The sequence below is a fragment of the Eurypyga helias genome, unplaced genomic scaffold, assembly GCF_000690775.1.
Source record: "Eurypyga helias isolate BGI_N326 unplaced genomic scaffold, ASM69077v1 scaffold19227, whole genome shotgun sequence".
Taxonomy (NCBI): domain Eukaryota; kingdom Metazoa; phylum Chordata; class Aves; order Eurypygiformes; family Eurypygidae; genus Eurypyga; species Eurypyga helias.
In genome coordinates, this window is record NW_010260073.1 from 20,786 (window position 1) to 32,000 (window position 11,215).

The window sequence follows — 11,215 nt, forward strand, 5'->3', positions numbered from 1 at the left end:
AGGGTTCTTTTACCAACAGCTTGCATTTGCCCAGTGACCTCAGAATTTTTTTTTTTTTAATTCTACGATTTCAGCATTTGGTGGCATTTCTCCCGTCTAAGACTGCCTTTTATCATTGCAGCTGGTTCTACAATCCAGCTGGTTTCAAACTGGTCTTTGACATAATGGCACAGCAGCAAACATAGCTGTAGAATGGCTGGCAGCTTCTTTTGCAGAACCTCACTGTTGAGAGTCTGTTCGTCTGATGAGGTTGTGCTGTAGCGATCCTTCGCTTCTCAGTTGCTGCCTTCACGCCCGTTGTTTACTCTCGGGAGAAACTGCGTCATAAAGGTATTCTGTTTCCTGTATGTGTTTACCCTGTTGCTCTCAGCTGAGCATTTTTCTTTCTGCATCTCTTCTGTCCGTGCTCTGGACCGCAAAGCCTATACGTGCAGGCAGTCTGTCTCTCCGTGCTTCCTGGGTTGCTTTACCCGCAGTCTTCCTCGGCGCTAATGCTCTCGCTCTTTGGGCCTGTCACCCTCTGCCACGCTGGCAGGACAGTTCAGATGGCCCTGCTGTTTGGAGGCACTTCTCTGGAGCTGGATCGGGAGCCTCGCAGGCTCCCCTGTAAACCTGAACATGGGGACCTCTGGTACCTCTAGAGTTACACCTAGACACGGTGACGCACAGCTCTGTAACCGAAGCATTTAGTCTTTTTCTGCTTCGTGATTTTGCCTAAACAATAGTGCATTTAGACAGGTTCATTTTGTCAGAGATCAGACAATGTATCAGCTTTTCTGGGGGGTTTTTAAGGCACTGTCCCTGGCAACCGTGTCTTGCTTGTTTCTCATAGTCTTCTGTCGCTTAGTAAAATCATCTCACCTCCATTCTTCTTGTCTTTTCCTTCTTGAGGAAAAATCAGTGTACAGGCTCCGTTCTTGCTTCTATTGACTTTTTTTTCCTAGCATTCTAGCATTTGCAGAGGTTTGATAACCCCTTTCCTCCAGTACTCCCTGTTTTTCAGTTCCTAGGAGGTATTTTGAGGGGCCCTTTGAGTTCTTCACTTGCTGTCCAGGAGGTTGATGCCGTGTTGCGTGTACTGTGTGCTGGCTAACAACGTGATTGCTGTCAGGTTTCTGAAACTGAACTGGCTCGTCATTAGGTTCTTTAAAGTCTCATAGATCTGGTGCAATAGAAGCAGCCTCCCGTCTCCCTGAGCAGCAAGGGAGGGAGCTGAGTTCCGCACAGAGCAAGAACAGGGACACGAAGACAGTGGGTAACCTGTCTGAGGGAATGGTGAAGTGTGTGCCCAGGTGCCCACCTGTGGATCCGTGCCTGGGAACACCTTGGCCCTTGTTTAGCTGCCCGGATTTCCCTTGGCATCTTCTGTCCTTGCTTACTGTTTCCCTGTTTCCTCCCCGGTTCTCAGCCTGCTCTGCTGCTTGTGTAGGATATCTAACAATGCAGCTGTCATTTTGTACTTTGAAATCCTCAGTTAATACGCTTCAGTTTTCTTTTAAGGCCTGAAGCTGTTGCAAATAGAAAGTAGGGGGGTGTCAAACAGTAGTAGGTTTCAGCCAGCAGCGGGGTAAATGTTGATGAGCTGTTCTAAGAACAAGTTTCTTTGCAATGCTTTTATGCCGTAAGTCTGATGTGTGCCTGGCACAAGGAATCTATTTTGGGTCCTGTTATTGTCCTCTTTCCTCTTCCCTTGCTTTTTTGTTTGTTTACTTGTTTCTGTGCTTTTTGACAATTCATTGGTTTTGGTGCTAGCTTTGACCTGCTACAAGATTGCATTAGTGTCAACTGCTGCTCTGGGAGTTTCTGCTTTTGTAGGGATTTGCATCAGGACCTCAGGCTGCTTTAGAAACACCTCCTGAGCAGTGGAGGTGCTTCCCTTTTGAAGGAGCTGTGCAGACAGCTCCGGACATTCTCAGCAGAGACCTGAAGAGATGAGGGTACCCTGATATGTTGGGAACAGATCTGTCTTGGCTCTTGAGTGCTTATATCAATAGATTTGTGTCCTTTTGCATCAGTGACTTGCAAGTGTTCTTCCAGGTTCTTTAGACAAGGCATTTGTGGCTGTATGGAGATGGTCAGTGATGTGTCCTAGTGAAAATTTGCAGGAAACCCCAAAGTGTGAGATACCTACCAGTTGCTCTAACTGGGGTTTGTAGCATGGACATAGTGCTCTTTTCAAAACTAGAATGTTCCTTGGTGGCTGAAGCACTCTCCCTTACAGTGACTGAGGCTGGGATGTCCCTACTCCTGGATGCCACCGCCATCCATCCCGTGCTGGGCCCACCAGCGTCAGCCTTGGTGGGTGCAGACTCCACGCAGGAGCCTACGGGCAAGTGCAGAGGAATTGCGTAATTACCTAAACACTTTGTTTTTTCATGTAGGTGGTAGGAGGTTGGTGAACTGCCTTCCTTCTGTAATGTGGAGTCAGCCAAGAAGGAGTAGTAGAGCACTACTCTGGAGTAGATTATTTTTTTGAGCAATGAGGTGTTAATTGCTGAATCCCTGTTTTAGCAGTTTAAAAGCACCAGGCAGTTGTGGTAGCTGAGGAAACAACAGATTTAGTGTCTGGATCTTGTTTGGCTTTCTGCATATAGGTGTCATTTCTCCCCTGACCTATTTAAGAACATAGCATTTGTACAGTTGTTCTCCTAGGCTTCCCGTCCTGCTGCTCTGAAGCCAGGGTCTAGCTGGCAACTGGAAATAAGTGCAAACAGCAACTGCTCCATTTCCCCCCCGACTGCTCCAGATCCATAATACCCCCAAGGTAGATATGCCATTACACATGATAAGATCACTAACGTAGCAGGTGAATATTAGATATATGAAGCTAGTCAGCTGTAAATAAAAGGCCTGGCAAAGAATAAAAGGCAAAACGTTGTCCCTGAGGAAGTAAATGGGGTATGAATGCCTTCCTACCCTGGTGCTCTAAAGAGATGATGCAGAGTCTGGAAGGCGTCCGCCTCCCGGGTGAAAGGCATGTGGCATCCTGGGCTTTGCCCCTTTCTCACCTGGAGGCGGGAGCCGTGTCCTTCCAAACATACCATCATGTCTTGGGAAGATCAGTACAGCAAATCTTGTCACATGGTGTTGGTGTCTGTCTCTGCTTGTGGCATTTGGAGGCCTGAAGCCCATCCCATGCTCTCCTGAGCAGAGGTCTGCCTTCAGCCCCAGTAGCAGAGCTAAGGGACATCCAGAGGACATTCTGTTCTTCATTTTTTCCTTCTTGGAGTGGGGTTCACCTCCCAGCTCTGCCTGGCAATCCTGGGGTGGCCTTGAGTTAAGGCTTTTAAAGGTCAGATTCATCCTTCTCTGTCACAGGAGTTTAGTGTTGTTTACTGCAGCAGGTTTCTCAGGTCACAGACTCGGGATTGCAAAGGCAGAATGAGCTAAAAGGTACTTGGAAGGTGCTAGAACATGGCAACTGTCCGTAATTTTCAATTTCTGGCATTATGTTGCTGCTTCTTCATCTCTGTCACCGTTGTGTGGTGGTTGGCTTGGCCTTCACGGGGCACGGGCCAGTGCTTCAGCGGAGTGGAGCTGGAGACGGCACGTTGTACCCTTGCGCTCGCTGGCTTCCCGGAGAGCTGCACGCGTGTGTCTCGAGGCACAACCAGCTCTTGGTCTGCCCGTGGGGACCGTTGCAGGGGGAAGAGCCACAGCCCTTTCTGTGGTGAACGTTTTTAGCGAGGGCTGGAATGGTGCTAGGCTGGGGGGTTCAGCTGGTGCGTTTGTCGTGGCATGGCTTCTGTGAGATGGCAAGCAGAGAATAAACTGTGGAAGAGCAGAGGAAGCACCAGCACCTGGAGAGACTGAGGAGCAGGGAAACTGGTCCTTCTTTCTTTTTTTCCCTTTCTTCTTCCAAACCTTAATTTTTTTTTTTTTTAAATGTAAACAAAATTAAAAACCTAATAGGCAAGATGCCAAGTGGTTTATTAAAAGCAGTCTTAATGCACCAGCTGGGGTTCAGTAGGAGTTTAGGGTGCCCAAATAAAGGCTTTTTTATATATAGAATTTTTATTCTGGAAGTCCAAGCAGGAAGAGGCTTCCTTTGATATTGCTTACATGGTAAGAGAGAGAACAGTGACGAGAGCAAGCTTAGATCTGCCAAACCCTGTGATGGGTGAGTGCTCTGCCGGGATTGCTGGATAAAAGGTAGGAGAACATGGTGAAGAGACTCCCGAGCTGGCCAAGGCCAGCGGAAGAACTGCTAGATCAACCTGCATGTCCTGAAGCTGCGTCAACAGAAGGCAGGCTGCTTTCTTCCTGACAGCGTGAAGTGATGGCATTGCCTGTATGTGGTTCCAGATGTATTGGTGTAAGGGAGCTTTGTGTCTTTTTCTGCAGACGGAGACATGCGTGCTCTGTAAAATAAGAGACATTTGCATGAATGCAGTGCCACAGCAAGGTTTTTCCTGGGGTATTTCTCAGGTGTGGGTGAAGCATGTGCAATAGCCTGGTATGTTACTGGGCTGGTGGAGACTCACCACATCTTCACCAGAGATGATGAGAGAAGGGCTGACATCCTTGTGCTGAGTTGGAGCAGTTGTGACCATTGAACCCAACGATAGTCTGCTCCCCGCCATATAAATGTGGGTGTTGTTCAGCCCTTGTCAAATGAATGTTTCAAGTGTCCGGATGCTGCTGCACTCTAACCCTTGCTGTAAGGAGCAAACCCGATGAGCACAGATCCTTTTACTCCGTACTGGGGTTGACCAGCCAGCTGAGTGAACCAACAAGTGTTCAGCTTGAACCTGCAAAAAATCCAGCCATGTGGGATACAGGGCTGTAGGATGGCTGAAGGACTACTGCCCATCACCCAGTGACTGGTCAACTTTAATTGTCAGTTGGAAGGCATTTAAATGCCTTTTGGGATGCAAGAAGGGAAGGGCATGGGCAGGCTTAGTTGCCACGCTTGGCGGACTCATTAAGTCACAGCAAGTGGATTGCTTCTAACTGTTTCTCTGTATATTGCCTGCAGTAAGGGCTGGTTTCTCATACCTGCTCTTGGACACTGCTTCGTGACTGACTTCAAGTTGCTAACTCAAATTAGAACTCAAACAATTTGTCTTGACTTTTAATCCAAATTAAGGTCATGGCATGTTTATTGCTGCAGTTGCAGTGTTGGTGTCTCCAAATAAGTAGTTTTTCTTGGTTTACATTCGACTCCTCCTAGAGAACGAAAGCAAACCTGAGGCTTGAGCTCTGAACTAGGAATAATAAGGTCCCTGTGGAGAACTATTTCAGTCTGTCTATGATGGTTTAAATCCACACTTCATTTGACACAGACACTTGCATACGTAGACAAGAGCAGGGGATGCAATCCAATGGAATGTGGGGTTATTTGATAGAAACAGTTGATTTTGAGACATCCTTTTCTGCTTTGCGGAGCCCTTCAGCTGTGTAAATAAAAAGCAAAAGAGGGAGTGGTAAGAGATATTTTTTTTCATTATTTCTTATCAGTCCCAGAGAAGTGTTAGTTCTGGGACCTGCTACCTCATTTTTCCTCATTTAACTCCTGACTGCCCACTGCTCTAAGCATGTCTCCAGCTTCACATGCTTAGAGTGGAACCTTTTCGTTTCAAACTATGATTCAAAAAAACCCGACAGAAGCACCCATGTAGAGTCTGGGATTGGGTGCGGGGGTTGGAGGAGCTGGTGGTTCTTCCCAAGGCAGCCAGGAGGGTGGAAGCTCCCACCTGCTCTCTCTGGGTGTGCTGGTGACCCGGCTAGCTTTTCTGCATCGTCAGGGCTTGGTGTGTCTGTACTTTTGTTATATGAAGCCAAGTCACTTTTCCTTTCAAAAATAACTACCTAAAATTGTGTTCCTTAATGTTTTAAAATCCATATGCCATTGATGTTTTTAAAATAATAGTGACCAAGAGGCTGCTGACCCCAGGGGCTGTCCTGGCAGCCTAGCCTTGAACATGCAATTACTCCCTGCACCCCCTTTCTGCATTTCATCTGCTCGTTTCTCTTCCGTGAGCGGGTGCGTTAGGTGGTTTTGCTGCCACTTTGCAGGCCCTCTTCCAGTGCCGTGGTGCTGCGAGGTGCTCACTTAATGTAACCTGTAGGAGTACACTTCCTTTCCTTGCTGTGCTGTGAGGGGGTTTAATTACTGAATGCCTGGACAAGGTTTCCCGTGGAAAGCTGTTTCACTGCCCCACACCCTCTGTGCACACACTTCTTGACCCCCCAGGTCATGTAAGCATCCCAGAGCTCCGGTGGTTTAGTGCGTGGCCAGGATCTCGGCATGAGCACGGTTTGAACGGGTTGCCTTTGTTCTGATGTGATTAAAAAACACCCACAAAGAAAATAGGTTGGGCTGGGGCTGCACTCTAGGGCTCGGCCCCGTCTCAGCGGGGGCAGAGCGACTCGTGCTCTCTCCAGTTTTCCTTTCACAGTGTCTCGCAGCTACGCCGAAGCCTCAGTGTCCTTGTTCGTGTTGTCTCATACACTAAGCACTTGCGAAGCACGGCCCTTAAATACACACCGACCTTTAAACATCGCTGGCTGTAGTGATGCAAAAATAAGCCCGTGTTTTGCTTGTTGGGACCACAGCCTGAAGAGCCGTGGCTTTATGCAGAGAGGGGATGTGAGAGGTGCTCTGTTAAATCCTGGGCAAGTCCCGATACTCATCGCGCTTGGAAAACGTGAGGAGCCGTGAAGGTTTTGTAGCGGGTGCTGGGTGTTGGGAGTCTGCAGGGCAGCGGGTTTCCAGCATGTAGGAAGAGGCGTAAAGCGGGCGGGCTGAAGGGTGTCGTGCGATGAAAGTCAGATGGGGTTTGTAGTGTTGCCGGCGGCTGCGTCGGCAGTTTGCAGGGGAAGAGTTGGGGAAAGAAATGTGGTTAGAGAGGTGGACTGAGCATTTGACGAGGAGAGATACTTGAAGGCCACTTACTGAAAAGTGCTGTCAAAGGTAAATTAAGCAAGGGGTTTAAAAACACGTTTGCAGGTTACTTTCATCAGTTGTGACAAGCTGCACTGCTGAAGTCCATTCCCAGCCCTTGGCAGTTTCACTGGGTGACTCTTGAGGTCCAAAGGCCATAACAGTTTGAATTGGAGAAAATATTTAGTCAAAACCCTTCAGTTCACAGCTACTGCATTCACATCCCTTCTGTATTCAGTTTTTGCTGCAAGTGCACTGTCAGGAGTGAGTTTTAAACTGGTATTAGTAAGTCACTTAGTAAAACTCTTAATACTGTAGTTCCTAACAGGAGCCTGTTTATCACATCTCAGAAAACAAACAATTGCAAGTCCTTGTGACCCGGGTCTTTTAGTTTGGGTACAGCCGGAATTCAGACTATCCCTTCCACACGGGAGCTGCTTATGAACAGCTAGTTCAGAGGCCAGGAGTTACTTGTAGCAAGTCGCAGAGGGTAACTTCTGAATAAATGACTGTGTTGGAGGAAATCATAAGCTGCTTACAGGGCGTTTGCAAACAGAAACAGAGAGTACATTCATCACAGAAATTACTCGGTTTGAATAATTTGTTCGGCTCGGAGCGTGTTTACCTGCCTGTGAGAATGGGGAGGCTTAATTGGCAAACGTTTGTATTGTGCTTTGAGACAGTTGTATGAAAGTGAAGCGTTATTATTATGGTTTCTAGGGTTAGAATTCCTTCTGTAGTTCGTGTGAATGCTGCCTTCTTTCAGGGTTGTGTAAGGAAGGGATGCAACTGTTGCTTTGCAACACGTGCGTGTGGGGGGGGTCCCAGAAGGACATCTTCGCTCCCAAAGGCACCCTGGCCCGTGCACCCACCTCCCAGTCTGCAGGCACCCAGGGGTGGAAGGGGCTGAGCGCAGATTGCCCTGGGGTCATTGCAGACCCTGAGTGCGCAGGCAGTGTCTGCCTTAGCTGATGCTGAATATGACCCTTTTTAAAATCAAAATGGCATCGGTATTGTACTTTGACTTGTTTTGTAGAGAAGACAGCAAACATCTTTCACGTAGGTAGTTAATCCGTGACCGCGTCCCTTCTGTACAACTAACTGGCTGCTCTTTCAGAGGAACTTTAAGAAAACTGCAAGTAAAAACGCAGGTGTAGAAAAGCAGATACAGTTCTTCTGCAGCTGGGCTGGGAAGTACTGCACTTATGTTTTCGGATAGTACCCAACGGAGTGTCTCAGGACTCAATATTGAGAGAGAATCCGTCTCAGTTACACCACTATTGATTTCTGGGAAGTGGATGAGTATCACTGGGAGCAGAATTTGGCCCGTATAAGTAAGTAATAAAATATCTGTTTGGAAGAAGTGTATTTATAAACAAAGAGGAAGCATTGCCATCTTCAAGTTACGTCTGCAGAGCTACTGCCCGAGAATTGGCGTGGCTTCTTCCAGTCAAGGGGTCTTAGAAACAGTTCTGCTGCATCACAAGCTGCAGTAGTATCTCTGAGGCTTTGAAAATGAACACCAGTGTCTCTGCAAACAGGATACTCTTTGTGAGTTTTAATTGGAACCAGTCATGTCTGAATGCTGCAGACTTGGAAATGACGTGCGTATCCTAAGAAAGCTATTCAGGATCTATCTACAAACAGTATTCCCCAGATACACGGGGTGAAGAGCTTACTGGGATAAAGGCCCAGCATGAGATTCTGCTCTGAACTTGAACTGAATTGAACCAGTTTGTGTGTGTTTTTTGAAGACATTTGGGTAATCAAAGTGACCTTCCTCTCCTCTCCCTAGCTTGGCAAGAACTGGGTGCAAAAACGTTCCGGCAGGCTTTTGCAAAAGGGGCATTGAGACACGGAGAAGCTGAATGCTGTCATGTCTCCCCTGTGGAATTACTCTGCAGTCTTAGTTCTGCTGTTGTAAAATTTACTCTGTAGCACTCAGGGCTGCAGGAAGAGTCGACAGAATGTGACAGGGGTGTAAACCAAGGCCATGCTGTCGCCTGAGCCTGGGAGGGCTGTGGAGTATTTTCTCAGGGACCCTGGAACTGCTTCCCTCCCCTTCAGTCTGAGTCCAGTGGCTTTTGTGATCCTTTGGAATTATGTTACTTCAGCATTATTCTCCTAGAATTTGCAGTTCTGAGACAGGTGGGAATTCAAGGGGTTTTTTTTGGTCCTGTTGAGGGTTTTGCTTTCCGTACCTGCTTTGGGAGAAGGTTTTCAGTGGATTTTGTGCTTCTTGAAGTACTGCATAGCAACTTAGTCAGCATGAAGTCAGAGACTTGGGAATTCATTTTGCACCTAAGAAATGGAAGTTTTGGGACCATTTCTCTCCAGGGAAGAATGCAGTCATCAACGCCTTGCATGTTGAGTTGAGACGGCGTTACAGGGAGCAAGGCTGCCTGGGAGCCTGCCAGGAGACCGAGCAAAAACTCATGAAACTAATGAAACTTCATGAAAACTCATGAACCTAAGCCTCACTAGAGGCTTGTGTCTGTATGAACAAGAGGTGTACGAAGGGGATGAGGTGGCCAAGATTATTTCTGGGAGGCAGGAATTGGTGCTGGTGCAACACTTAACTGCTGCTTCACTAAGAATCCTTATCATTTCTAGGCATGGAAAAAAGGGAAAAAAACCCCATCTTATAATCAGGTGGCTGAATGCACTGTTTGCTCAGAATTTCCTAGGAGCGCTTCGTTGCATGCTTGCTGGTTTGTCAGATGATGAGAGCGGCAAAAGCATTTTGTGAGGGTCACCAAGTATTTAATTCTTAACATTTGTAAGTGATCAAGGTAATTAGCTTTTAGATTAAGACTCAGTTGGAAGGGACCTACAGGGATCATCTGGTCCAACTGCCTGAGCGCTTCAGGGCTGACCAAAAGTTAAAGCGTATTGTTACAGGCATTGTCCAAACACCTTGAACACTGACAGGCTTGGGTCTTCAACCACCTCTCTAGGGAGCCTGTTCCAGTGTTTGAACACCCTCTCTGTAAAGAAGTGCTTCCTCATGTCAAGTCTTTTGACCTCCAAATCTTACCAATATATTTGCATTTTAAAAACCACCAAACGAACAAACAAAAGCCCAACAAAGCCTTAGAAATAAACAAACAAAAAGAGAACCCGAGAATTTCACTGCCTGACTGGATATATGGATATGCCATAATCATTCCAGTAGACAGAGGAGGGTTTTGGATGGGGCCATCCTATGCAGAACAAGACTAGCAGGACCGAGTGCTTGTGATGATGACAGGAAAAAACTGGCCCCGGGGTAGAGTTTAACTTGGGTTGTCAGGCTGTTGACACTTCTCTGCAATGTAAACCCGAGTCCTTTCTGAGCTGAATGTGTCTTGGTGGCCCTCCATTCTGTGCAGGTTTTCTCTTAACGTAAGGTTGGAGTAAATCAGTACAAAGCACTTAAAACCTGAAGTCTTACGTGATAGTGAACGTTCTTCTGTTGTGATGCAGTGGTACAGGGAAATTCTCAAGATGAGAATGAATGGAAGCGCAGATGGGCTCTGCTCAGGAAAACCACAAATTGTAAGTCTCTTGGTGTGTATTTCCTTGCGGTTTGAATTAGTTTTCATTTAGACCAGCTTTAGAAAGTTAATATCAACCGTTAAACCTTTTAGACTATCTTCCCCTCTCTCTTTTTTTTTTTTTTCCAGTTTAGAAGGGAATAAAAGAGCTTTGTACAGTTCTTGAAACTGAGCCTGAAACAGCTCTGAACAAAATATAGTGTTCCTTTCAAAATCTTGGAAATAATTACATCATAGGCAAATTGGGCCAGAAACTGTTAATAGTATTCTTTGTGGAATGAAATCCCATGGGAGGACCTATTTCAGCAAACTGGCATTGTTTACAAATACAGTGACCGATACAGTTGTCCCCTTCTGAGGGACAGATGAAACTTTGTGCCCCATGATGGACTTCACAGAATAACTGTCTTGCTTTTGATAACAAGCTGAAAACGTGCCTTGGTGCCTCTGTGGTCAGCCCCAGTGATCTCAGGGAGCGCAGGCTGGCTCTGGCACTGGGAAAGTGTTTGTAGGTGGGTTAAAGAGAAAACAAAAACCTCTGTTGCCGTAAGATCCCCTAATCTGTGAGAATTGCTGGAGGAGAGGGCCTACAGGAATGCTGGGGGGGGGGTACTTTTTACAAGGGTAGGTGTTAACAGGTTTAAACTGAAAGAGGGAGATTGAGATTGGACATCAGGAAGAAATTAATCCTGGAGAGGATGGGGAGGCCCTGGGATGGGTTGCCCAGAGAAGCTGTGGATGCCCCATCCCTGGAAGTGTCCAAGGCCCGGCTGGGTGAGGGTTGGAGGGACAC